The sequence below is a fragment of the Cherax quadricarinatus genome, chromosome 66, assembly GCF_038502225.1.
Source record: "Cherax quadricarinatus isolate ZL_2023a chromosome 66, ASM3850222v1, whole genome shotgun sequence".
NCBI classification, from domain to species: Eukaryota; Metazoa; Arthropoda; class Malacostraca; order Decapoda; family Parastacidae; genus Cherax; species Cherax quadricarinatus.
The window spans coordinates 19,266,052-19,291,733 of NC_091357.1; positions in this window are offsets into that span (position 1 = coordinate 19,266,052).

A 25,682-nucleotide genomic window follows, 5' to 3' on the forward strand; every position below is an offset into this window, starting at 1 on the left:
GTCAGCACTGTCATTCACTGTCTTCACTGTCAGCACTGTCTTTACTGTCAGCACTGTCATTCACTGTCTTCACTGTCACCACTGTCATTCACTGTCATTCACTGTCTTCACTGTCACCACTGTCATTCACTGTCTTCACTGTCAGCACTGTTATTCACTGTCAGCACTGTCTTCACTGTCAGCACTGTCATTCACTGTCTTCACTGTCAGCACTGTCATTCACTGTCTTCACTGTCAGCACTGTCATTCACTGTCTTCACTGTCAGCACTGTCATTCACTGTCTTCACTGTCAGCACTGTCATTCACTGTCTTCACTGTCAGCACTGTCATTCACTGTCTTCACTGTCAGCACTGTCATCACTGTCAGCACTGTCATTCACTGTCTTCACTGTCAGCACTGTCATTCACTGTCTTCACTGTCAGCACTGTCTTCACTGTCAGCACTGTCATTCACTGTCTTCACTGTCAGCACTGTCATTCACTGTCTTCACTGTCAGCACTGTCATCACTGTCAGCACTGTCATTCACTGTCTTCACTGTCAGCACTGTCATTCACTGTCTTCACTGTCAGCACTGTCATTCACTGTCTTTACTGTCAGCACTGTCATTCACTGTCTTCACTGTCAGCACTGTCAGCACTGTCAGCACTGTCATTCACTGTCATTCACTGTCTTCACTGTCAGCACTGTCATTCACTGTCTTCACTGTCAGCACTGTCATTCACTGTCAGCACTGTCTTTACTGTCAGCACTGTCATTCACTGTCTTCACTGTCATTCACTGTCAGCACTGTCTTTACTGTCAGCACTGTCAATCACTGTCAGCACTGTCATTCACTGTCTTCACTGTCATTCACTGTCAGCACTGTCAGCACTGTCATTCACTGTCAGCACTGTCATTCACTGTCAGCACTGTCATTCACTGTCAGCACTGTCTTTACTGTCAGCACTGTCAATCACTGTCAGCACTGTCATTCACTGTCAGCACTGTCATTCACTGTCAGCACTGTCTTTACTGTCAGCACTGTCATTCACTGTCAGCACTGTCAGCACTGTCATTCACTGTCTTCACTGTCAGCACTGTCATTCACTGTCAGCACTGTCTTCACTGTCAGCACTGTCATTCACTGTCTTCACTGTCAGCACTGTCATTCACTGTCTTCACTGTCACCACTGTCATTCACTGTCACCACTGTCTTCCCTGTCAGCATTGTCATTCACTGTCAGCACTGTCATTCACTGTCAGCACTTTCTTCACTGTCAGCACTGTCATTCACTGTCAGCACTGTCATTCACTGTCTTCACTGTCACCACTGTCATTCACTGTCACCACTGTCTTCCCTGTCAGCATTGTCATTCACTGTCAGCACTGTCATTCACTGTCAGCACTGTCTTCACTGTCAGCACTGTCATTCACTGCCTTCACTGTCATTCACTGTCTTCACTGTCAGCACTGTCATTCACTGTCAGCACTGTCTTCACTGTCAGCACTGTCTTCACTGACAGCACTGTCTTCACTGTCAGCACTGTCTTCACTGTCAGCACTGTCTTCACTGTCAGCACTGTCTTCACTGTCAGCACTGTCTTCACTGACAGCAGTCTTCACTGTCAGCACTGTCTTCACTGTCAGCACTGTCTTCACTGTCAGCACTGTCTTCACTGTCAGCACTGTCTTCACTGTCAGCACTGTCTTCACTGTCAGCACTGTCTTCACTGTCAGCACTGTCTTCACTGTCAGCACTGTCTTCACTGACAGCACTGTCTTCACTGTCAGCACTGTCTTCACTGTCAGCACTGTCTTCACTGACAGCACTGTCTTCACTGTCAGCACAGTCTTCACTGTCAGCACTGTCTTCACTGTCAGCACTGTCTTCACTGTCAGCACTGTCTTCACTGTCAGCACTGTCTTCACTGTCAGCACTGTCTTCACTGTCAGCACTGTCTTCACTGTCAGCACTGTCTTCACTGTCAGCATTGTCTTCACTGTCAGCACTGTCTTCACTGTCAGCACTGTCTTCACTGTCAGCACTGTCTTCACTGTCAGCACTGTCTTCACTGACAGCACTGTCTTCACTGTCAGCACAGTCTTCACTGTCAGCACTGTCTTCACTGTCAGCACTGTCTTCACTGTCAGCACTGTCTTCACTGTCAGCACTGTCTTCACTGTCAGCACTGTCTTCACTGTCAGCACTGTTATTCACTGCCTTCATAAACCCCCTTAACCGGGGGGGATCACCCCTTAACTCCTTTTTTTTCCCTTCCCCTTGACCCCTTCCCCCCTCTTTTCCCCTCCCTCTCTCCCATCTATTTTCTTCTCTCCCTTTTTCCTCCTCTCCTCTCTCTTTTCCCCTCCCCCTCTTTCCCCCTCCCCTCCCCTTCTTTCCCCCCTCCCCTCCCCCTCAAAGAACAAAATTCCATCATTAACGAACACAGTACTTGACACGGTCGCCATGGCAACCCCATAAACACGCTATCCGTCAGAGAAACGGAAGGTCGGAAGTCCTATACTGGCATCACGCTGATGTGACCCTTGTGCAAGTGCGCTCCCGAGATCTCACTCGACTTGTCTTTAAAGAGTGAGAAATATGTCAGCCCGGTTTAACACCTACCCCTTAGCTGCCCCTCAGCTGCCCCTCAGCTGCCCCTCAGCTGCCCCTCAGCTGCCCCACAGCTGCCCCTCAGCTGCCCCTTAGCTACCCCTTAGCTGCCCCTCAGCTGCCCCTCAGCTGCCCCTCAGCTGCCCCTCAGCTGCCCCTTAGCTGCCCCTTAGCTGCCCCTCAGCTGCCCCTCAGCTGCCCCTTAGCTGCCCCTTAGCTGCCCCTCAGCTGCCCCTCAGCTGTCCTCTGCTGCCCTCCACTAGTCTCTGCTGCCCTCAGTTACCCTCAGCTACTCTCTGCTGCCCTCAGTTACCCTCAGCTACTCTCTGCTGCCCTCAGTTACCCTCAGCTACTCTCTGCTGCCCTCAGTTACCCTCCACTAGTCTCTGCTGCCCTCAGTTACCCTCAGCTACTCTCTGCTGCCCTCAGATACCCTCAGCTACTCTCTGCTGCCCTCAGTTACCCTCAGCTACTCTCTGCTGCCCTCAGTTACCCTCAGCCACTCTCTGCTGCCCTCAGTTACTCTCTGCTGCCCTCAGTTACCCTCAGCCACTCTCTGCTGCCCTCAGTTACTCTCTGCTGCCCTCAGTTACCCTCCGCTACTCTCTGCTGCCCTCAGATACCCTCAGCCACTCTCTGCTGCCCTCAGTTACCCTCAGTTACTCTCTGCTGCCCTCAGTTACCCTCAGCTACTCTCTGCTGCCCTCAGATACCCTCAGCCACTCTCTGCTGCCCTCAGTTACCCTCAGTTACTCTCTGCTGCCCTCAGTTACCCTCAGCTACTCTCTGCTGCCCTCAGTTACCCTCAGCTACTCTCTGCTGCCCTCAGCTACTCTCTGCTGCCCTCAGTTACCCTCAGTTACTCTCTGCTGCCCTCAGCTACTCTCTGCTGCCCTCAGTTACCCTCAGCTACTCTCTGCTGCCCTCAGCTACTCTCTGCTGCCCTCAGTTACCCTCAGCTACTCTCTGCTGCCCTCAGTTACCCTCAGCTACTCTCTGCTGCCCTCAGCTACTCTCTGCTGCCCTCAGTTACCCTCAGCTACTCTCTGCTGCCCTCAGCTACTCTCTGCTGCCCTCAGTTACCCTCAGCTACTCTCTGCTGCCCTCAGCTACTCTCTGCTGCCCTCAGTTACCCTCAGCTACTCTCTGCTGCCCTCAGTTACCCTCAGCTACTCTCTGCTGCCCTCAGCTACTCTCTGCTGCCCTCAGTTACCCTCAGCTACTCTCTGCTGCCCTCAGCTACTCTCTGCTGCCCTCAGTTACCCTCAGCTACTCTCTGCTGCCCTCAGCTACTCTCTGCTGCCCTCAGTTACCCTCAGCTACTCTCTGCTGCCCTCAGTTACCCTCAGCTACTCTCTGCTGCCCTCAGCTACTCTCTGCTGCCCTCAGTTACCCTCAGCTACTCTGCTGCCCTCAGCTACTCTCTGCTGCCCTCAGCTACTCTCTGCTGCCCTCAGCTACTCTCTGCTGCCCTCAGCTACCCCTCAGCTAAGCTAGACTAACCTTCACTCAGCTTCCTCAACCATCGTAACCTCAGAACGTACTGATGAATAAGACACATGTACAACACCTGTGTGTCTTTACTGATGAATAAGACACATGTACAACACCTGTGTGTCTTTACTGATGAATAAGACACATGTACAACACCTGTGTGTCTTTACTGATGAATAAGACACATGTACAACACCTGTGTATCTTTACTGATGAATAAGACACATGTACAACACCTGTGTGTCTTTACTGATGAATAAGACACATGTACAACACCTGTGTGTCTTTACTGATGAATATGACACATGTACAACACCTGTGTGTCTTTACTGATGAATAAGACACATGTACAACACCTGTGTGTCTTTACTGATGAATAAGACACATGTACAACACCTGTGTGTCTTTACTGATAAATAAGACACATGTACAACACCTGTGTGTCTTTACTGATGAATAAGACACATGTACAACACCTGTGTGTCTTTACTGATGAATAAGACACATGTACAACACCTGTGTGTCTTTACTGATGAATAAGACACATGTACAACACCTGTGTGTCTTTACTGATGAATAAGACACATGTACAACACCTGTGTGTCTTTACTGATGAATAAGACACATGTACAACACCTGTGTGTCTTTACTGATGAATAAGACACATGTACAACACCTGTGTGTCTTTACTGATGAATAAGACACATGTACAACACCTGTGTGTCTTTACTGATGAATAAGACACATGTACAACACCTGTGTGTCTTTACTGATAAATAAGACACATGTACAACACCTGTGTGTCTTTACTGATGAATAAGACACATGTACAACACCTGTGTGTCTTTACTGATGAATAAGACACATGTACAACACCTGTGTGTCTTTACTGATGAATAAGACACATGTACAACACCTGTGTGTCTTTACTGATGAATAAGACACATGTACAACACCTGTGTGTCTTTACTGATGAATAAGACACATGTACAACACCTGTGTGTCTTTACTGATGAATAAGACACATGTACAACACCTGTGTGTCTTTACTGATGAATAAGACACATGTACAACACCTGTGTGTCTTTACTGATGAATAAGACACATGTACAACACCTGTGTGTCTTTATTGATGAATAAGACACATGTACAACACCTGTGTGTCTTTACTGATGAATAAGACACATGTACAACACCTGTGTGTCTTTACTGATGAATAAGACATGTACAACACCTGTGTGTCTTTACTGATGAATAAGACACATGTACAACACCTGTGTGTCTTTATTGATGAATAAGACACATGTACAACACCTGTGTGTCTTTACTGATGAATAAGACACATGTACAACACCTGTGTGTCTTTACTGATGAATAAGACACATGTACAACACCTGTGTGTCTTTACTGATGAATAAGACACATGTACAACACCTGTGTGTCTTTACTGATGAATAAGACACATGTACAACACCTGTGTGTCTTTACTGATGAATAAGACACATGTACAACACCTGTGTGTCTTTACTGATGAATAAGACACATGTACAACACCTGTGTGTCTTTACTGATGAATAAGACACATGTACAACACCTGTGTGTCTTTACTGATGAATAAGACATGTACAACACCTTTGTGTCTTTACTGATGAATAAGACATGTACAACACCTGTGTGTCTTTACTGATGAATAAGACACATGTACAACACCTGTGTGTCTTTATTGATGAATAAGACACATGTACAACACCTGTGTGTCTTTACTGATGAATAAGACACATGTACAACACCTGTGTGTCTTTACTGATGAATAAGACATGTACAACACCTGTGTGTCTTTACTGATGAATAAGACATGTACAACACCTGTGTGTCTTTACTGATGAATAAGACACATGTACAACACCTGTGTGTCTTTACTGATGAATAAGACATGTACAACACCTGTGTGTCTTTACTGATGAATAAGACATGTACAACACCTGTGTGTCTTTACTGATGAATAAGACACATGTACAACACCTGTCTATCTACCTATATATAAACATATATATATATATATATATATATATATATATATATATATATATATATATATATATATATATATATATATATATATATGCAATAAGATCACAGTAAACAGGTGATTTCAGAATATCAAAACAATCACTGTGAAAGAATAGAGAAATTCCAGGCGCTTTCGTGACTTCTCACATTATCAAGGAACAATGATAATGTGAGTAGTCACGAAAGCGCTTGGAATTTCTCTATTCTTTCACAGTGGTTGTTTTGCATATGTATATATATATATATATATATATACATATATATATATATATATATATATATATATATATATATATATATATATATATATATATATATATATATATATATATATATATATATATATATATATATATATATGTATGTATGTATTATTGCGTGGATTGTAGTTGTCAAGGTAAGATGGCGGGGATTGGGAGAGGGGAGAGGAGGGAGGGTATAGCTAACCTACACTGCAGTAATTAAGTACAAAAGTGTTGGTTGTCTAGTAGTAAGGGGAAGGGTAGTGAGGGGAAGAGTAGTGAAAGGAAGGATAGTGAGAGGAAGGGTAGTGAGAGGAAGGATAGTGAGGGGAAGGGTAGAGTGAGAGAGGGAAAGGGTAGTGAGGGGAAGGGTAGAGTGAGGGGAAGGGTAGAGTGAGGCAAAGGTTAGTCAGAGAGGGGGAGGGTGAGGAAAGAGTAGAATGAGGGGGAAAAGGGAGTGAAGGGAAGTGGAAATCCGGGAATGGGTGTGTGAGGGGGGAGGTGAAGGGAAAGGTTGAGGGGGACAGGCGAGGGTAGAGGTCGAGGGGGAGGTGAGGGGAGAGGTTGAGGGGAGAGGTTGAAATGCGAGGACAGGTTGAGGTGAGGGGGAGGTGAGAGGAGAGGTTGAGGGGGAGGTGAGGGGAGAGTCTGAGGGGGAGGTGAGGGGAGAGGTTGAGGGGGAGGTGAGGGGAGAGGTTGAGGGGGAGGTGAGCGGAGAGGTTGAGGGGGAGGTGAGGGGAGAGGTTGAGGGGGAGGTGAGGGGAGAGGTTGAGGGGGAGGTGAGGGGAGAGCAAGAGGGGGAGGTGAGGGGAGAGCAAGAGGGGAGGGGAGGTGAGGGGAGAGCAAGTGGGGGTGGTGAGGGGAGAGCTTGGGGGGGGCGGTGAGGGGAGAGCAAGAGGGGGAGGTGAGGGGAGAGGTTGAGGGGGAGGTGAGGGGAGAGGTTGAGGGGGAGGTGAGGGGAGAGGTTGAGGGGGAGGTGAGGGGAGAGGTTGAGGGGGAGGTGAGGGGAGAGTCTGAGGGGGAGGTGAGGGGAGAGGTTGAGGGGGAGGTGAGGGGAGAGGTTGAGGGGGAGGTGAGGGGAGAGGTTGAGGGGGAGGTGAGGGGAGAAGTTGAGGGGGAGGTGAGGGGAGAGGTTGAGGGGGAGGTGAGGGGAGAGGTTGTGGGGGCGGTGAGGGGAGAGGTTGAGGGGGAGGTGAGGGGAGAGGTTGAGGGGTGAAGGGTGTTATGGGGTGCAAATGTTTGTATTGTAAAAGTTTATAAACGGAAGAGGGGAAACACTCTTAAAACAGAGGGGAAAAAGTTAAAACCCCTTCAGAGGGGAAGGGGAGAAACCTCCTTCAAACAGAAGCGGGGGAGGGTGAGAGGGAAGGGGGATACCTCGCTACAGCAATGATAGTTAGGGGGCGAGGGGTTAAGACAAGGTCACTGGTGGTGGGGGAGGGGGTTGACATGGGGGTGGGGGTTGTGGTGGTGGTGGTAGAGACGGGGAGGGGAGAAACAGTGGGTGGTTTGGGAGAGGGAGGGACGGGGGTTGAGGGATTGGGTTGGTGGGAGGGGGTTGGGGGAGAGGGATGGTGGGAGGGGGGATTAATCAATGTTACAATTAACGGAGGGAGTGGGGAGGGAGGGGGGGAGGGAGGGGAAATGGAGGGAGTTAGGAAGGGAGGAGTAAGGGATCGAGGGAGGGGAAGGGCGGGGGGAGGGAAGGAGGAAGGGCATATGAGATACTGGTGACAAATGTCATGATCCAGGTAGACTGGTGACAACTGTCATGATGCAGGTAGACTGGTGACAACTATCATGATCCAGGTAGACTGGTGACAACTATCATGATCCAGGTAGACTGGTGACAACTATCATGATCCAGGTAGACTGGTGACAACTATCATGATCCAGGTAGACTGGTGACAACTGTCATGATCCAGGTAGACTGGTGACAACTATCATGATCCAGGTAGACTGGTGACAACTATCATGATCCAGGTAGACTGGTGACAACTATCATGATCCAGGTAGACTGGTGACAACTATCATGATCCAGGTAGACTGGTGACAACTATCATGATCCAGGTAGAATGGTGACAACTATCATGATCCAGGTAGAATGGTGACAACTATCATGATCCAGGTAGACTGGTGACAACTATCATGATCCAGGTAGACTGGTGACAACTATCATGATCCAGGTAGACTGGTGACAACTATCATGATCCAGGTAGACTGGTGACAACTATCATGATCCAGGTAGAATGGTGACAACTATCATGATCCAGGTAGACTGGTGACAACTATCATGATCCAGGTAGACTGGTGACAACTATCATGCGCCTCTTAATGGGTCCTGCATGACAACCCTTGTAGTTGGAACAGTTTAGACCACATAGGGCGTATTGACTAGCTTGTACTTGGCTACAAATGTACCTGTATTCTATGTAAACTTGGGCAGCAAAGTGGATAGCCACTGCAATACTGAGGGTCTGAGAGGCGAGACGTGTGCCCACTGCCGAATAAGGTCCTGGAGGAAGTCCCCAGAGTGAGTCTCACTCACAGCTTGGAGACAAGTAATCGCCTGGATTGAAGGGATGACCACCTCAAATACTTAGGTTAGGTAAGGTTCGTCAGGAAACAGAACAAGTGTTTCCTGACGCGGGTCTTGGTCAGATGAATACCAGCCTTTGGAGCTTTTGGTCATCTGACCGAGGCCTTCCGCTGGCTTACCGGTCCACCCCTTTAAAAATTCTGGTCATTTATAACCATTGTTACCTTCATCAGTGATGTCTCTGGTGCAGCTGAGGTCTGCCTGACTTGTTTCAACACTCAGTTTCTCTGGGAAGAATTTGCTTTATTGTCTCATCTGATGTTACCTGGAGAAAGTTCCGGGGGTCAATGCCCCCGCGGCCCGGTCTGTGACCAGGCCTCATGGTGGATCAGGGCCTGAGCAACCAGGCTGTTACTGCTAGCTGCACACAATCCAATGTATGGAAAAAAAGAAAACAGAGACAGAGTGAGCTGAGAAGCTGCACGTTTACCCCAAACACACACACACACACACACACACACACACACACTGATGGAATAACAAATAAGTGGGAGGAGTGGCATGAAAGAGTCAAAGAGGCATCACCGGACATCATAGCTCTCACAGAAACCAAACTTACAGGTATGATAACAGATGCCATCTTTCCAACGGGATACCAAATCCTGAGGAAAGACAGAGGGAACAGGGGGGGTGGAGGAGTGGCATTGCTGATCAAAAATCGCTGGAGTTTTGATGAGCTGGAGAGAGGAGACAGCGGAGAAGAAAGTGATTACATAGCGGGAACGCTTCACTCTGGAGGTCCCAAGGTGGTAATAGCAGTGATGTATAACCCACCACAGAGCAGCAGGAAGCCAAGGCAAGAGTACGACGAGAGCAATAGAGCGATGGTTGACACACTGGCTATAGTGGCCAGAAGAGCTCATGCATGCAGGGCAAAGCTCCTGATCATGGGTGACTTTAACCACAAGGAGATCGATTGGGAGAACTTGGACCCGCATGGAGGCCAAGATACATGGAGGGCTAAGACGATGGAGGTGGTACTGGAAAACTTCATGTACCAACACGTAAGGGACACTACAAGAGAGAGAAGAGAGGATGAACCAGCAAGGCTGGACTTAGTATTCACCTTGAGTAGTGCAGATATCGAGGACATCACATATGAAAGACCCCTTGGGGCCAGTGACCATGTGGTTTTAAGTTTCGAATACACAGTAGAGCTACAAGTGGAGGGAGAAGCAGGAAGGCCAGGACGAATGAAGCCAAACTACAAGAAAGGGGACTACACAGGAATGAGGAACTTCCTGAACGGGGTTCAGTGGGACAGAGAACTGGCAGGGAAGCCAGTTAATGAGATGATGGAATACGTAGCAACAAAATGCAAGGAGGCTGAGGAGAGGTTTGTACCCAAGGGTAACAGGAATAATGAAAAAGCCAGGATGAGCAAATGGTTTACCCAAAGGTGCAGGGAGGCAAAAACCAAGTGTGCTAGGGAATGGAAGAAATATAGAAGGCAAAGGACCCAGGAGAATAAGGAGAGCAGTCGTAGAGCCAGAAACGAATATGCACAGATAAAAAGGGAGGCCCAACGTCAATATGAAAACGACATAGCAGCGAAAGCAAAATCTGACCCGAAACTGTTGTACAGCCACATCAGGAGGAAAACAACAGTCAAGGACCAGGTAATCAGGCTAAGGAAGGAAGGAGGAGAGACAACAAGAAGTGACCGTGAAGTATGTGAGGAACTCAACAAGAGATTCAAAGAAGTGTTCACAGAGGAGACAGAAGGGGCTCCAGAAAGACGGAGAGGTGGGGTATACCACCATGTGCTGGACACAGTACACACAACCGAGGAAGAAGTGAAGAGGCTTCTGAGTGAGCTAGATACCTCAAAGGCAATGGGGCCAGATAACATCTCCCCATGGGTATTGAGAGAGGGAGCAGAGGCGCTATGTGTACCCCTAACAACAATATTCAATACATCTATCGAAACAGGGATATTGCCTGAGGCATGGAAGACAGCAAATGTAGTCCCAATCTTTAAAAAAGGAGACAGACATGAAGCATTAAACTACAGACCAGTGTCACTGACATGTATAGTATGCAAAATCATGGAGAAGATTATCAGGAGAAGAGTGATGGAACACCTAGAAAGGAATGATCTCATCAACAGCAGCCAACATGGTTTCAGGGACGGGAAATCTTGTGTCACAAACCTACTGGAGTTCTATGACATGGTGACAGCAGTAAGACAAGAGAGAGAGGGGTGGGTGGATTGCATATTCTTGGACTGCAAGAAGGCGTTTGACACAGTTCCACACAAGAGATTGGTGCAAAAACTGGAGGACCAAGCAGGGTTAACAGGGAAGGCACTACAATGGATCAGGGAATACTTGTCAGGAAGACAGCAGCGAGTCATGGTACGTGGCGAGGTGTCAGAGCGGGCACCTGTGACCAGCGGGGTCCCACAGGGGTCAGTCCTAGGACCAGTGCTGTTTCTGGTATTTGTGAACGACATGACGGAAGGAATAGACTCTGAGGTGTCCCTGTTGGCAGATGACGTGAAGTTGATGAGAAGAATTCACTCGATCGAAGACCAGGCAGAACTACAAAGGGATCTGGACAGGCTGCAGACCTGGTCCAGCAATTGGCTCCTGGAGTTCAATCCCACCAAGTGCAAAGTCATGAAGATTGGGGAAGGGCAAAGAAGACCGCAGACGGAGTACAGTCTAGGGGGGGCAGAGACTACAAACATCACTCAAGGAAAAAGATCTTGGGGTGAGTATAACACCAGGCACATCTCCTGAAGCGCACATCAACCAAATAACTGGTGCAGCATATGGGCGCCTAGCAAACCTCAGAACAGCATTCCGACATCTTAATAAGGAATCATTCAGGACCCTGTACACCGTGTACGTTAGGCCCATATTGGAGTATGCGGCACCAGTTTGGAACCCACACCTAGCCAAGCACGTGAAGAAACTAGAGAAAGTGCAAAGGTTTGCAACAAGACTAGTCCCAGAGCTAAGAGGTATGTCCTACGAGGAGAGGTTAAGGGAAATCAACCTGACGACACTGGAGGACAGGAGAGATAGGGGGGACATGATAACGACATACAAAATACTGAGAGGAATTGACAAGGTGGACAAAGACAGGATGTTCCAGAGATTGGACACAGTAACAAGGGGACACAGTTGGAAGTTGAAGACACAGATGAATCACAGGGATGTTAGGAAGTATTTCTTCAGCCACAGAGTAGTCAGTAAGTGGAATAGTTTGGGAAGCGATGTAGTGGAGGCAGGATCCATACATAGCTTTAAGCAGAGGTATGATAAAGCTCACGGCTCAGGGAGAGTGACCTAGTAGCGATCAGTGAAGAGGCGGGGCCAGGAGCTCGGACTCGACCCCCGCAACCTCAACTAGGTGAGTACATACACACACACACACACGCACACACACACACACACACACACACACACACACGCACACACACACGACTATGCCGTCACGTTAATTCCAAGAAACCTCACACGAAATCCATAAATAACCACCGGGAGAAAAAAAAATAACTCTGTCCCATTTTTTTAAGAATAACCCAAAATTCGCCATAATGAGGTAAAAAAAAATACAAAATTCTCGGAAAAAAAGGCAAACACATGCAGGACTAATCTGCAAAAAGCTGAAAAGTCTACCAAAATAAATATATATAAAAACCGTCGCAGTACGACAGTCAGCTGATGGTAAAAATGACGGTCAGGGGGGAGGCTGGAGACACACGTAAACACGCAAAGGCAAGACTCGCTACCTATATTTACCACAGAATATACGTCGGAATCAGGATTTTTCCCCTCCCCGTCTTTTCGCTAAATTATTCAAGTCGCCATAACTTGAGGGACAGCAGCTGGGACAGCAGCTGGGACAGCAGCTGGGACAGCAGCTGGGACAGCTAGAAGACATTGCTCTAAACACACTTCACTCCAGCCTTAAAACATGTGAAGATCGTCTCTTGTTTACACCTGAGTCAGCTGATGCTAGAAGGAAAATAATCATAAAAGTCTTGACGTATTTCAGTTATACTGACACCTCTTTTAACTTGTGACCTCACATGTGACCCTACTTACTAAACGTGGTAATTTAAGGTCATATCTCAGAGTTGTTGCTTTGTCTTTACTGTTCCTCGATAACGTGATAAATATATATATATATATATATATATATATATATATATATATATATATATATATATATATATATATATATATATATATATATATATCGTATAATTTGTTTAATCCCAGTTATTCTGACAAAAGATTTCCTGGAATTTACTCCACCATTCACTCAGTCATAACAACTATTCACACGTTTCTAAACTTAATATAATAATGTTAATAATCTTAATTAACAGATGCAGTTCCCACCACCTATTTTCTTCTAGCTTTTCCCTATTACATTTGCCTTATTTCTGTATAAAAATTCCTGGGCAACGTTTCGCCCTGTCTAGTGCGAAACGATGTTTTACAATTTTCCTTTCCTTCCTTGTCGACGTTACTCTTGCTAAAAATTTCTGGCTTAAGTCCGTGTTGCATTAAATGCCTGAGTGTGTGTGTGTGTGTGTGTGTGTGTGTGTGTGTGTGTGTGTGTGTGTGTGTGTGTGTGTGTGTGTGTGTGTGTGTGTGTGTGTGTGTGCGTGTGTGTGTACTCACCTATTTGTGGTTGCAGGGGTCGAGTCTTAGCTCCTGGCCCCGCCTCTTCACCGGTTGCTACTGGGCCCTCTCTCTCCCCGCTCCATGAGCTTTATCAAACCTCGTCTTAAAACTGTGTATGGTTCCTGCCTCAACTACGTCATTTTCTAGGCTATTCCACTGCCTTACAATTCTATGACTGAAGAAATACTTCCTAATATCTCTCTGACTCATTTGTGTCTTCAACTTCCAATTGTGGCCTCTTGTTTCTGTGTCCCCTCCCTGGAACATCCTGTCTTTGTCCACCTTGTCTATTCCACGCAGTATTTTATATGTCGTTATCATGTCTCCCCTGACCCTCCTGTCCTCCAGTGTCGTCAGGCCGCTTTCCCTTAATCTTTCTTCATAGGACATTCCCCTTAGCTCTGGAACTAACCTTGTCGCAAACCTTTGTACTTTCTCTAGTTTCTTGACGTGCTTTATCAAGTGCGGGTTCCAAACAGGTGCTGCATACTCCAGTATGGGCCTGACATACACGGTGTACAGTGTCTTGAATGATTCCTTACTAAGGTATCGGAATGCTGTTCTCAGGTTTGCCAGGCGCCCATATGCTGCAGCAGTTATCTGATTGATGTGTGTGTGTGTGTGTGTGTGTGTGTGTGTGTGTGTGTGTGTGTGTGTGTGTGTGTGTGTGTGTGTGTGTGTATGTGTGTGTGTGTGTGTGTGTGTGTGTGTGTGTGTGTGTTTATGAGTTGAAAGGGGGGTGGGGCAGACCAGTGTGAGCAGTGTGTGTGTCCACCAGGGGTTCTCCACAACACCTGCGCTGTAACACCTGTCCCCAGGTGTGTCCTCGTGTACAGGTGCAAACAGGGAGTCAATAACACCAGCGTGGCATGGAGCACCCACATAGCCCTCCTAGCAACAACAACTGTTTGTGTAAACTGAGACCTAACAGTGACAATGTAGACACGGGGTTACCGAGCAAGGTGTAACAGGGGTCACTGTTTCCCCCTGTGTAGATTCGTAGAGTTTTATCGTGTTTTGCTTTGTGTAGAACTTAATCAAGCCATGATTCCCTCTGTGTAGAGTTTTATCAAATTATGGCTTGATAAAGCTCTACACGGAGAGAAACGTTATCTGAAAAACTAACTTGTATGGACGGTACTTTGTGTCTTATCGGCTTTCGTTGGCGGTACGATATTTCGACATTTTCACCGGCAGTACAATATTTCGACACTATTACCGGCAATACGATATTTCGACACTATCCTCGGCAGTACGATATTTCGACACTATTACCGGCAATACGATATTTCGACACTATCCTCGGCAGTACGATATTTCGACACTATTACCGGCAATACGATATTTCGACACTATCCTCGGCAGTACGATATTTCGATACTATCACCGGCAGTACGATATTTCGACACTATCACCGGCAGTACGATATTTCGACATTATCACCGGCAGTACGATATTTCGACACTATCATCGGCAGTACGATATTTCGACATTATCACCGGCAGTACGATATTTCGACACTATCATCGGCAGTACGATATTTCGACACTATCATCGGCAGTACGATATTTCGACACTATAATCGGCAGTACGATATTTCGGCACTATCGCCAGCAGTACGATATTTGGGACGCTACCGTGATAATATTTATCGCCCGATTGCTGTCAAGTTTAGGCCACACCTGCCCAAGTCATCATTCTAGACATATATATTTATACTTGTAATATGAGTTAGATCACATCAGTAATAGGCAAAAATTTATCCGCCTCTTCCCAAGGATGAGACGCAGCTGGTTTACGCATTTAATAAAATCCTTAGCAACTGCATTATGGGTCATTATTTTAAGAGGTTGGTAAGCGTAGCAGTTCGTTCATACCAGTCCCCGTGTTAGTTATGCATCATCAGCAAACAGTGATGCACCTACGTCAGTTCCATTTAGTATGCTCTTGCTATAAACCAAAATGATTAACTTCGAGGGTTAGCTTTTGACACAAAAGTGGGTCAACAGACGTTTTATTCCTTACAGATAAAACACGTGGTGGGTCGGCGAGTCAGTGAAAGACTTCCTTCAGTCAACTAGAGCTCGCTCACTTCAGGAGCAATGGTCCAATTCACCTTGATAAATCAGATTCTAACCTCATATAGATGTACAGGGCATATATATATATATATATATATATATATATATATATATATATATATATATATATATATATATATATATATATATATATATATATATCCAGACACTGCAGTGAAGCAGGACCATGCAGTGCTACACGTCACTCAACACAAGACACTGCAAGTTAATCATTTATTGACATGCTAAACTTGGCATGCCACTGTTATTGATTTCACACCACACACGCTACTCTCTCTCTCTCCAGACAGTTTTAGAGCATCAATACTTACGGGGGAGGGAAGGAAGGAGGGAGGGAGGGAGGGAGGGAGGGAGGGAGGGAGGGAGGGAGGGAGGGAGGGAAGGAAGGAGGGAGGGAGGGAGGGAGGGAGGGAGGGAGGAAGGATTTAGGCAGGCCAGGGACTCAAACAGTAGAGGAGATGGTATGTGACCTACGAGAGGTCACAACACGGGGACTGAGGCTCTAGAGGACAATCATTTCTGGATGACCTCGGAATTCAAATTCAAAGTTTATTCTCTATAAGGATTACAATGCTGAGTTTACAGAATTTGGTTATTGTGTGGTTTACATGTAGTAAAATAATAATTACAGAGTGTACCACTAGAACACCTAGCATGGCTAGGCATTTCGGGCAGACTTAGTTTAATTCTTAATTTTAAAATATTACAAATTATGAGGTAAGTTGGTATTATGGCTAAGTGACTAAATACTAGTTTGTGAGTTTAGCAATGTGAATGCTTTTGTTTTGGCACAGTACATAGTTTCAGTATTGGAGTATCACAGGATTCATTATTTTAAGATTGAGGTTAATATTTCTGTTTATGGCCAAATGGGTGAGTGAGTGTGAACCACCAGGTGGTATTCGTGTAGTTAGTTGACAGGGTGTATCAGGGAGATAAGATGTTTTCTAATGGTAGTTTTGAAGGTGATGAATGTGTCTGCAGTTCTAGAGTTCTCAGGTAGGGTGTTCCAGATTTTAGGGCCTTTGACATACATTGAACTTTTGTAAAGGTTTAGTCGGACACGGGGAATGCCATAGAGATGTTTGTGTCTGGTGTTATGCCTGTGGGTTCTGTCACAACTGTCAAGAAAGCATTTTAGGTCAAGGTTGATATTGGAGTTTAAGGTCCTGTAGATATAGATTGCACAGTAGTAAGTGTGGATGTATTGAACAGGGAGTAAGTTTAGATCTATGAAGAGTGGGGGGGGGGTGTTGCCAGGGATGGGATTTAGTGATTATTCTTACTGCAGCTTTTTGTTGGGTTATTATTGGCTTTAGGTGTGTTGCTGCAGTTGATCCCCAAGCACAAATAGCATAGGTGAGGTATGGATAAATAAGTGAGTGGTATAGTGTGAGAAGGGCATTTTGCGGCACGTAGTATCGTATCTTGAAGAGGATCCCAACCGTTTTGGATACTTTTTTGGTTATGTGTTGGATATGGGTGCTGAAATTCAGGTTGTTGTCAAGGTATAGGCCTAGGAATTTGCCCTCATTATGTCTGGTAATTAGAGTGTTGTCGATCTTAATGTTAATTTGTGCATCTCCTGCTCTGCTACCAAACATAATATAGTAGGTTTTGTCAGTGTTAAGCGTAAGTTTATTGGCTGTCATCCAAGTCGATATTTTGATCAGCTCCTCGTTAACAATGGTGTTGAGGGTGACAAGATTAGGGTGAGAGATGACATAAGTCGTGTCGTCAGCAAAGAGAATGGGTTTCAGGTGTTGGGATACGTTTGGAAGATCATTGATGTATATGAGGAAGAGCAGGGGACCAAGGACACTTCCCTGGGGAACTCCAGTATCAAGTGGCCATGTTGTTGATGCTGTGTCTTTAATGGTGACATACTGATACCTATTAGTAAGGTAAGATTTGAAATAAGCAAGCGCATGGCCTCTTATACCGTAATGGACAAGTTTGTGGAGTAGGATGTCGTGGTCTACTGTGTCAAAAGCTTTTCTTAGGTCAATAAAAATTCCTAGGTGAATTCACCTATATGTACTCGCCTATATATGGTTGCAGGGGTCGATTCACAGCTCCTTGCCCCGCCTCTTCGCTGGCTGCTACTAGGTTCACTCTCTAATGGCTTCGAGAGCTTTATCGTACCATGCGTCCATCACTTCATTCTTTAGATCGCTCCACTTCCTGACTACTCTAAAGCTGAAGAAATACTTTCTAAAATCCCTATGATTCATGTGGGTTTACAACCTCCAGCTGTGCCCTCATGTTCCTATCTCACATCTCTCAAACAATCTATCTCTATTCATCCTATCAATTCCTCTCAGTATTTTGTACGTTGTTATTATATTACCCCTAGTCCTGTCTTCCAGTAACATTATGCTGAGTTCCCTTAACCTCTCCTCATATGACATACCATAACTCTGCGACAAGTCTTTTCGCAAACTTTTGCACTTTTTCCAATTTCTTGACATGCTTGACCAAGTGTAGGCTCCATAATGGCACTGCATACTCCAGTATGGGCCTGACGTACACGGTATACAGTGTCGTGAATGACTCCTTACTTAGTTGTTTAAAAGTTAATCATATATTTGCCAGATGCACATTTGCTGCAGCAGTTATCTGGCTGATGTGCGCATCAAGTGATATACTCGGCACAATACTCACCCATAGGTCCTTTGTGAGTGAGGTTTTCAGCCTTTGCCCCCTGAGCCTGTACTTCGTCTGTGGTATTCTTTGCTCTTCCCTAAACTTCATAACTTTGCACTTACTGGGGTTAAACCGCAACAGACACTTTCCAGACCAGATCTGCAGCCTGTCCAGGTCCATCCGTAGCCTTTCCTGGTCCACGTCTCCTTGTATTCACCTCATTAGTTTTGCATAATCTGTGAACAGGTATACCTCTGATTCTATCCCTTCCGTCATGCCATTCACATATACAAGAAACAGCACTGGCGCTAGTACTGATCCCTATGGAACCTCACTCGTCACATGCACCCTTTCTAACACCTCTTGACGGGTAATCAATCGTTACTTCCTTCCTGTCAAGTATGCAGCGACCCAGTGTATTGCTTTTCCTGTTATTCCTGCCTGCTCCTCCAGCTTTTGTATCAGTCTCTTGTACAGTATTGTCAAAAGACTTCCGACAGTCCAAGGAAATGCAGTCTACCCATCCCTCTCTCTCATGTATTACTTCTGCTACCTTGTCGTACAATTCCAGTAGGACTGTGACACGCGACTTGTGCCATCTCTGAAGTCGTGCTGGCTGTCATGTATGAATTCACTCCTTTCAGGAGAAGAATGGTGGGGCTCTTTTCTCCTGATAATCTTCTCCATAACTTTACATAGTGTGCACGTCAGTGTTAGTTACCAATTGTCACTTGACACTTGGTCTCTTCTCTCTCTCTGTAGACACTGTTTATATAATCGTAAGCTGCTCGCACAGACCTCACCCTTCTGAAGGGTTTAAATTCTCTCTTCCTTAAGTCCTAGTTCCTATATACTAACATATTCCATAACTTTTATATATATATATATATATATATATATATATATATATATATATATATATATATATATATATATATATATATATATATATATATATGTCGTGCCGAATAGGCAGAATTTGCGATCTTGGATTAAATAGCAACGTTCATCTTGCCATATAGGACAAGTGAAAATTTGTGTATGCAATAATTTCCCCAAAATCATTCTGAACCTAACGAAAAAAATATATTTCACTGTGTTTGTTTAGTATTAAATTACTGTAATCAAATCTAAAATATATTTAGTTGGGTTAGGCTAAAATAAATTGTTCTTGTTATAATAAGGTTAGGCAAGTTTTCTAAGTTTCTTTTGGTGCACGCCTTGACTGCTCGTTATTGTGCCCTTTCTGAGGCACTAATTTCTATATGCCTTCCTCTGCAGGTAAGGAGAGAGTGGACTCTTCTCCACCTATGGCAGGTTGCTAAAAGTAAGTGTGTGTGTTTACCTAATTGCATTCACTTAATTGTGGTTGTTGGGGTCGAGTTTCAGCTCCTGACCCCGCGCCTCCACTGGCTGATACTGGGTTCACTTTCACCTGCCTGCACGAACCCTATCATACCACTTGTAAATGCCTCTGTAATGCTGTCATACTGGTTAAGCAGCTGTGACAAACATGGTCATTCTAAATTCATGCTGGATTGACTTGTGCAGGTTATGCTCTCCTATAAAACTGGTAATCTGACATCTCATCATCCCTTCTAAGACCTCCATAATGTACAATGTTAGGGTTACTGAAGAACAAGACAGCACAAATTACCGCACGTAAGAGAGAGATTACAATAACGTTTCGGCCAGATCTGGACCAATTATAAGCCACACAAACACAAAAGTGAGGGAGCCAGTATATTCAAGCGAGGGGGACAGGGACGGGACAAAGAGAGGAAGAAAAATAAGTATTGGTTACTAGTCTGCAATTTTTGACTACTGTTCTAATACTTCCCTTATGTAAAGGAGGTATGCCTGGATTCTTCAGTCTCTGGTATTTCACCTTGCCCTCAGCTCTTTCTCTAAAACATGCTGATATAGGCGAGTGCAAACAGGAAGCGCGTCTGTCTGGCGCTCAGCAGACGGAGGGTCAAGCCTCCACACGTCTTGCACTGAACCCCACATGGGGTTTATTGTTTAGCATGAATGGTTTCATTTTTAATTTCTAAAGGATATCGAGTTCTTGTGCTAGTGGTGTTGTACACTGTCTTCATACACAAGAAACTCCATGAATCTGGTCCAGGTGCTGCATTACTGGGCATGCTTTCTACTTTTTTTATGCAATGAGTAAAAATGCGCATTTTCCGCCCTGCTTTTGTTTAGCGGATTACTGAACACTAATTCATGTTAGAGTTTTATTCTCTTTCTTTATAATCATCGGTGTATGAACCTCCTCTGATTAATGATCCAGTTCTAAAGGTAAGTCTTAACGTAAATTTTGCTTATGTATTTAGTGTTTGGAAGAGGAACTATGGTTCTCCTTGCTGCCATCCAGCGTCCAGCTAAAGAACTACAGAGCCTTTTGCTGCCATCTAGTGTCCGGGTGAAGAAATACAGAGCCTCTTGCTGCCATCTAGCGTCCACCTAAAGAACTACAGAGCCTTTTGCTGCCATCTAGTGTCCGGGTGAAGAAATACAGAGCCTCTTGCTACTGTCTAGCGTCCAGCTGAATAACTACAGAGCCTTTTGCTGCCATCTAGCATCCAGATGAATAACTAGAGTCTATTGCTGCCATCTAGCGTCCAGGTGAAGAACTACACATCCTCTTGCTGCCATCTAGCGTTCAGCTGAGTAATTATAATTCTCTTACTGCCATCTAGTGCCTAGATGAGCAACTAATAGTATTCCTACTGCCATCTAGCATCCAGATGAGTATCTATAGGTCACCTTGCTTCTATCTGGTATCCATACGAGGAAATATAGGTATTCTTGCTGCCACCTAACGTCCAGATGAAGAGCTAGGGGTCAACAAGTATCAGTGACGTCGTTGACCTCGCCTGAGTCAAGATCATTAAAGAGAGAGACTGCTGTGACGTGACCTCTCACCATACTGCAGTTAATATTCCCATTGTAAAATTTAAATGTGGCTTAAATTTTCATAAATATTAATGTCTATATATACCTTTGCATATACAAATTTGAAAATAAGTATGTACATTAATAAGACACACACACACACACACACACACACACACACATATATATATATATTATATATATATATATATATATATATATATATATATATATATATATATATATATATATATATATATATATATATATATATATGTCGTGCCGAATATGTAAAACTGGTCAATTAGCAAGAACTCATTTAAAATTAAGTCATTTCTAAAATTTTCTCTTATACGTTTAAAGATATATTTTTTTCATTAATGTTGATGTAAAAATTTATAATTTTGCGCCAAAAGGAACTTAGAAAACTTACCTAACCTTATTATAACAAGAGCAATTTATTTTAGCCTAACCCAACTATATATATTTTAGATTTGTTTACAATAATTTAATACTAAATAAACACAGTGAAATATATTTTTTCGTTAGGTTCAGAATGATTTTGGCGAAATTATTGCATACACAAATTTTCACTTGTCCTATATGGCAAGATGAGCGTTGCTATTTAAGCCAAGATCGCAAGTTCTGCCTATTTGGCACGACACATATATATATATATATATATATATATATATATATATATATATATATATATATATATATATATATATATATATATATAATATATGTCGTGCCGAATAGGCAGAACTTGCGATCTTGGCTTAAATAGCAACGCTCATCTTGCCATATAGGACAAGTGAAAATTTGTGTATGCAATAATTTCGCCAAAATCATTCTGAACCTAACGAAAAAAAATATGTTTCACTGTGTTTGTTTAGTATTAAATTATTGTAAACAAATCTAAAATATATTTAGTTGGGTTAAGCTAAAATAAATTGTTCTTGTTATAATAAGGTTAGGTAAGTTTTCTAAGATTCTTTTGGTGCAAAATTATAAATTTTTACATCAACATTAATGAAAAAAATATATCTTTAAACGTATAAGAGATAATTTCAGAAAGGACTTAATTTTAAATGAGTTCTTGCTAATTGACCAGTTTTACATATTCGGCACGACATATATATATATATATATATATCTGGAGTTTATCTGGAGAGAGTTCCGGGGGTCAACGCCCCCGCGGCCCGGTCTGTGACCAGGCCTCCTTAGGTCAGTGTCCCAGGATGCGACCCACACCAGTCGACTAACACCCAGGTACCCATTTTACTGATGGGGAACATAGACAACAGGTGGAAAGAAACACGTCCAATGTTTCTACTCTGTCTGGGAATCGAACCCAGGCCCTCACCGTGTGAAGCGAGAGCGTTAACCACCAGGCCACCAGATATATACCATATATATATATATATATATATATATATATATATATATATATATATATATATATATATATATATATATATATATATATATATATATATATATATATATATATATATATATATATATATATGTGTGTGTGTGTGTGTGTGTGTGTGTGTGTGTACTCACCTAGTTGAGGTTGCGGGGGTCGAGTCCGAGCTCCTGGCCCCGCCTCTTCACTGATCGCTACTAGGTCACTCTCCCTGAGCCGTGAGCTTTATCATACCTCTGCTTAAAGCTATGTATGGATCCTGCCTCCACTACATCGCTTCCCAAACTATTCCACTTACTGACTACTCTGTGGCTGAAGAAATACTTCCTAACATCCCTGTGATTCATCTGTGTCTTCAGCTTCCAACTGTGTCCCCTTGTTACTGTGTCCAATCTCTGGAACATCCTGTCTTTGTCCACCTTGTCAATTCCTCTCAGTATTTTGTATGTCGTTATCATGTCCCCCCTATCTCTCCTGTCCTCCAGTGTCGTCAGGTTGATTTCCCTTAACCTCTCCTCGTAGGACATACCTCTTAGCTCTGGGACTAGTCTTGTTGCAAACCTTTGCACTTTCTCTAGTTTCTATACATGCTTGGTTAGGTGTGGGTTCCAAACTGGTGCCGCATACTCCAATATGGGCCTAATGTACACGGTGTACAGGGTGTATGTGTGTGTGTGTGTGTGTGTGTGTGTGTGTGTCGTGCCAAGAAGATGAAGCTCGCTATTTTGGTTTAAATAACAATGTTCTTCTTGCTGTATAAAGCAAGCGAAAATTTATGTATGCAATAATTTTGCAAAGATCATTCTGAACCTTAGACAAGGATGTGTGATGTCACCGTGGTTGTTCAATATATTTATAGATGGGGTTGTAAGAGAAGTGAATGCTGGGGTGTTGGCAAGAGGTGTGGGGCTGAAAGATAAAGAATCTAACACAAAGTGGGAGTTGTCACAGTTGCTCTTTGCTGATGACACTGTGCTTTTGGGAGATTCTGAAGAAAAGTTGCAGAGGTTAGTTGAGTTTGGTAGGGCGTATAAAAGAAGAAAATTAAAAGTGAATATAGGAAAGAGTAAGGTGATGAAGATAACAAAAAAAAAATTAGGTAACGAAAGACTGAATATCAGATTGGAGGGAGAGAGTATGGAGGAGGTGAATGTATTCAGACATCTAGGAGTGGACATGTCAGCAGATAGGTCTATGAAGGATGAGGTAAATCATAGAAATGATGAGGGGAAAAAGGTGAGTGGTGCACTGAGGAGTCTGTGGAGACAAAGAACTTTGTCCTTGGAAGCAAAGAGGGGAATGTATGAGAGTACAGTTATAACAACGCTCTTATATGGGTGGGAAACATGGGTGGTGAATGTTGCAACAAGGAGAAGGCTGGAGGCAGTGGAAATGTCATATCTGAGGGTAATGTGTGGTGCAAATATAATGCAGAGAATTCATAGTTTGGAAATTAGGAGGAGATGAGTGATTACCAAAACTATTATCCAGAGAGCTGAGGAGGGGTTGTTGAGGTGGTAGAGAGGATGAAGCAAAATAGATTGACTTCGAGAGTGTATAAATCTGTAGTGAAGGGAAGGCGGGGTAGGAATCGGTCTAGGAAAGGTTGAGGGGAGGGGGAAAAAGGGGGTTTTGTGTGTGAGGTGCTTGGACTTCCAGCATGCGTAAGCTTGTTAGGAGCGACTGGAGATAAATGGTTTCAAGGACTTGACGTGCTGTTGGAGTGTGAGCAAAGTAACATTTATGAAGGGGTTCAGGGAAACCGACAGGCCGGACTTGAGTCCTGGAGATGGGAAGTACAGTGTCTGCACTCTGAAGGACGGGTGTTAATGTTGCAGTTTTATAACTGTAGTGTAAGAGCGCCTCTGGCAAGACAGTGATGGTGTGAATGATGAACGTTTTCCTTTTTCGGGTCACCCTGCCTTGGTGGGAGACGGCCGATGTGTTAATAAAAAATATGTACTAGAACAGGTAAATACTGGTTTAAGTACTAAACATACTAGATACTAGAAGAGATAACAGATACACGGAGAAATTAATGGAAATTAATGTACATTTATTTTTAATCGTGAGTGATGAAAATAGTGTCGTACGTCTGACAGTGCGGTTACTGTTGATCCAAATATGGTACTGTTGACAACAGTACGAGTTATTATTGGGACAATAAGAGCTCTATGTTGATTATTATTATTATCAGCAGCAGCAGGGCAGCAGAAGAGGGGAGCAGCAGCAGCAGGGGAGAGCAGGGAGCAGCAGCAGCAGCAGCAGCGGGGGCAGGCAGCAGCAGAACAGCAGCAGCAGCAGGCAGGCAGCAGCAGAACAGAGCAGCAGGGAGCAGAAGCAGCAGCAGCAGCAGCAGAGCAGCAGCAGCAGAGCGGGAGCAGCAGCAGCAGCAAAAGGCGGCGGCGGCAGAGCAGCCCCCAGCAGCAGGGGGGAGCAGCAGCAGCAGCAGCAGTGGGCAGCAGCAGCAGCAGTGGCAGCAGCAAACAGCAGCAGCAGCGGGAGCAGCAGCAGCAGCAGCAGCAGCGGCAGAGAGAGCAGCAGCAGCAGCAGCAGCAGGGCCCGCAGAGCAGCCAAAAAGGGAGCAGCAGGGGCAGCAGCACACGCAGCAGCAGGGGAGCAGCACAGCAGCAGAGCAGCAGCAGGGCAGAGCAGGGAGCAGAGGGCAAGAGCAGCAGCAGGGGGAGCAGCAGCAGCAGCTGGCAGCAGCAGCAGCACCACAGCAGCAGCACAGCAGCACAGCAGCAGCAGCCACAGGCAGCAGCCACAGCAGCAGCAGCAGCGGGCCCGCCAGCAGCAGCACAGGGGCCCGCCCCAGCCAGCAGCAGCAGAGAGCAGTCCAGCAGCACAGCAGCAAGCAGCACAGCAGCACAGCAGCAGCACAGAGCAAGAGCCAAGCACAGCAGAGAGTACAGCAGACAGCAGCCAAGCACAGCAGCAGCACAGCAGCC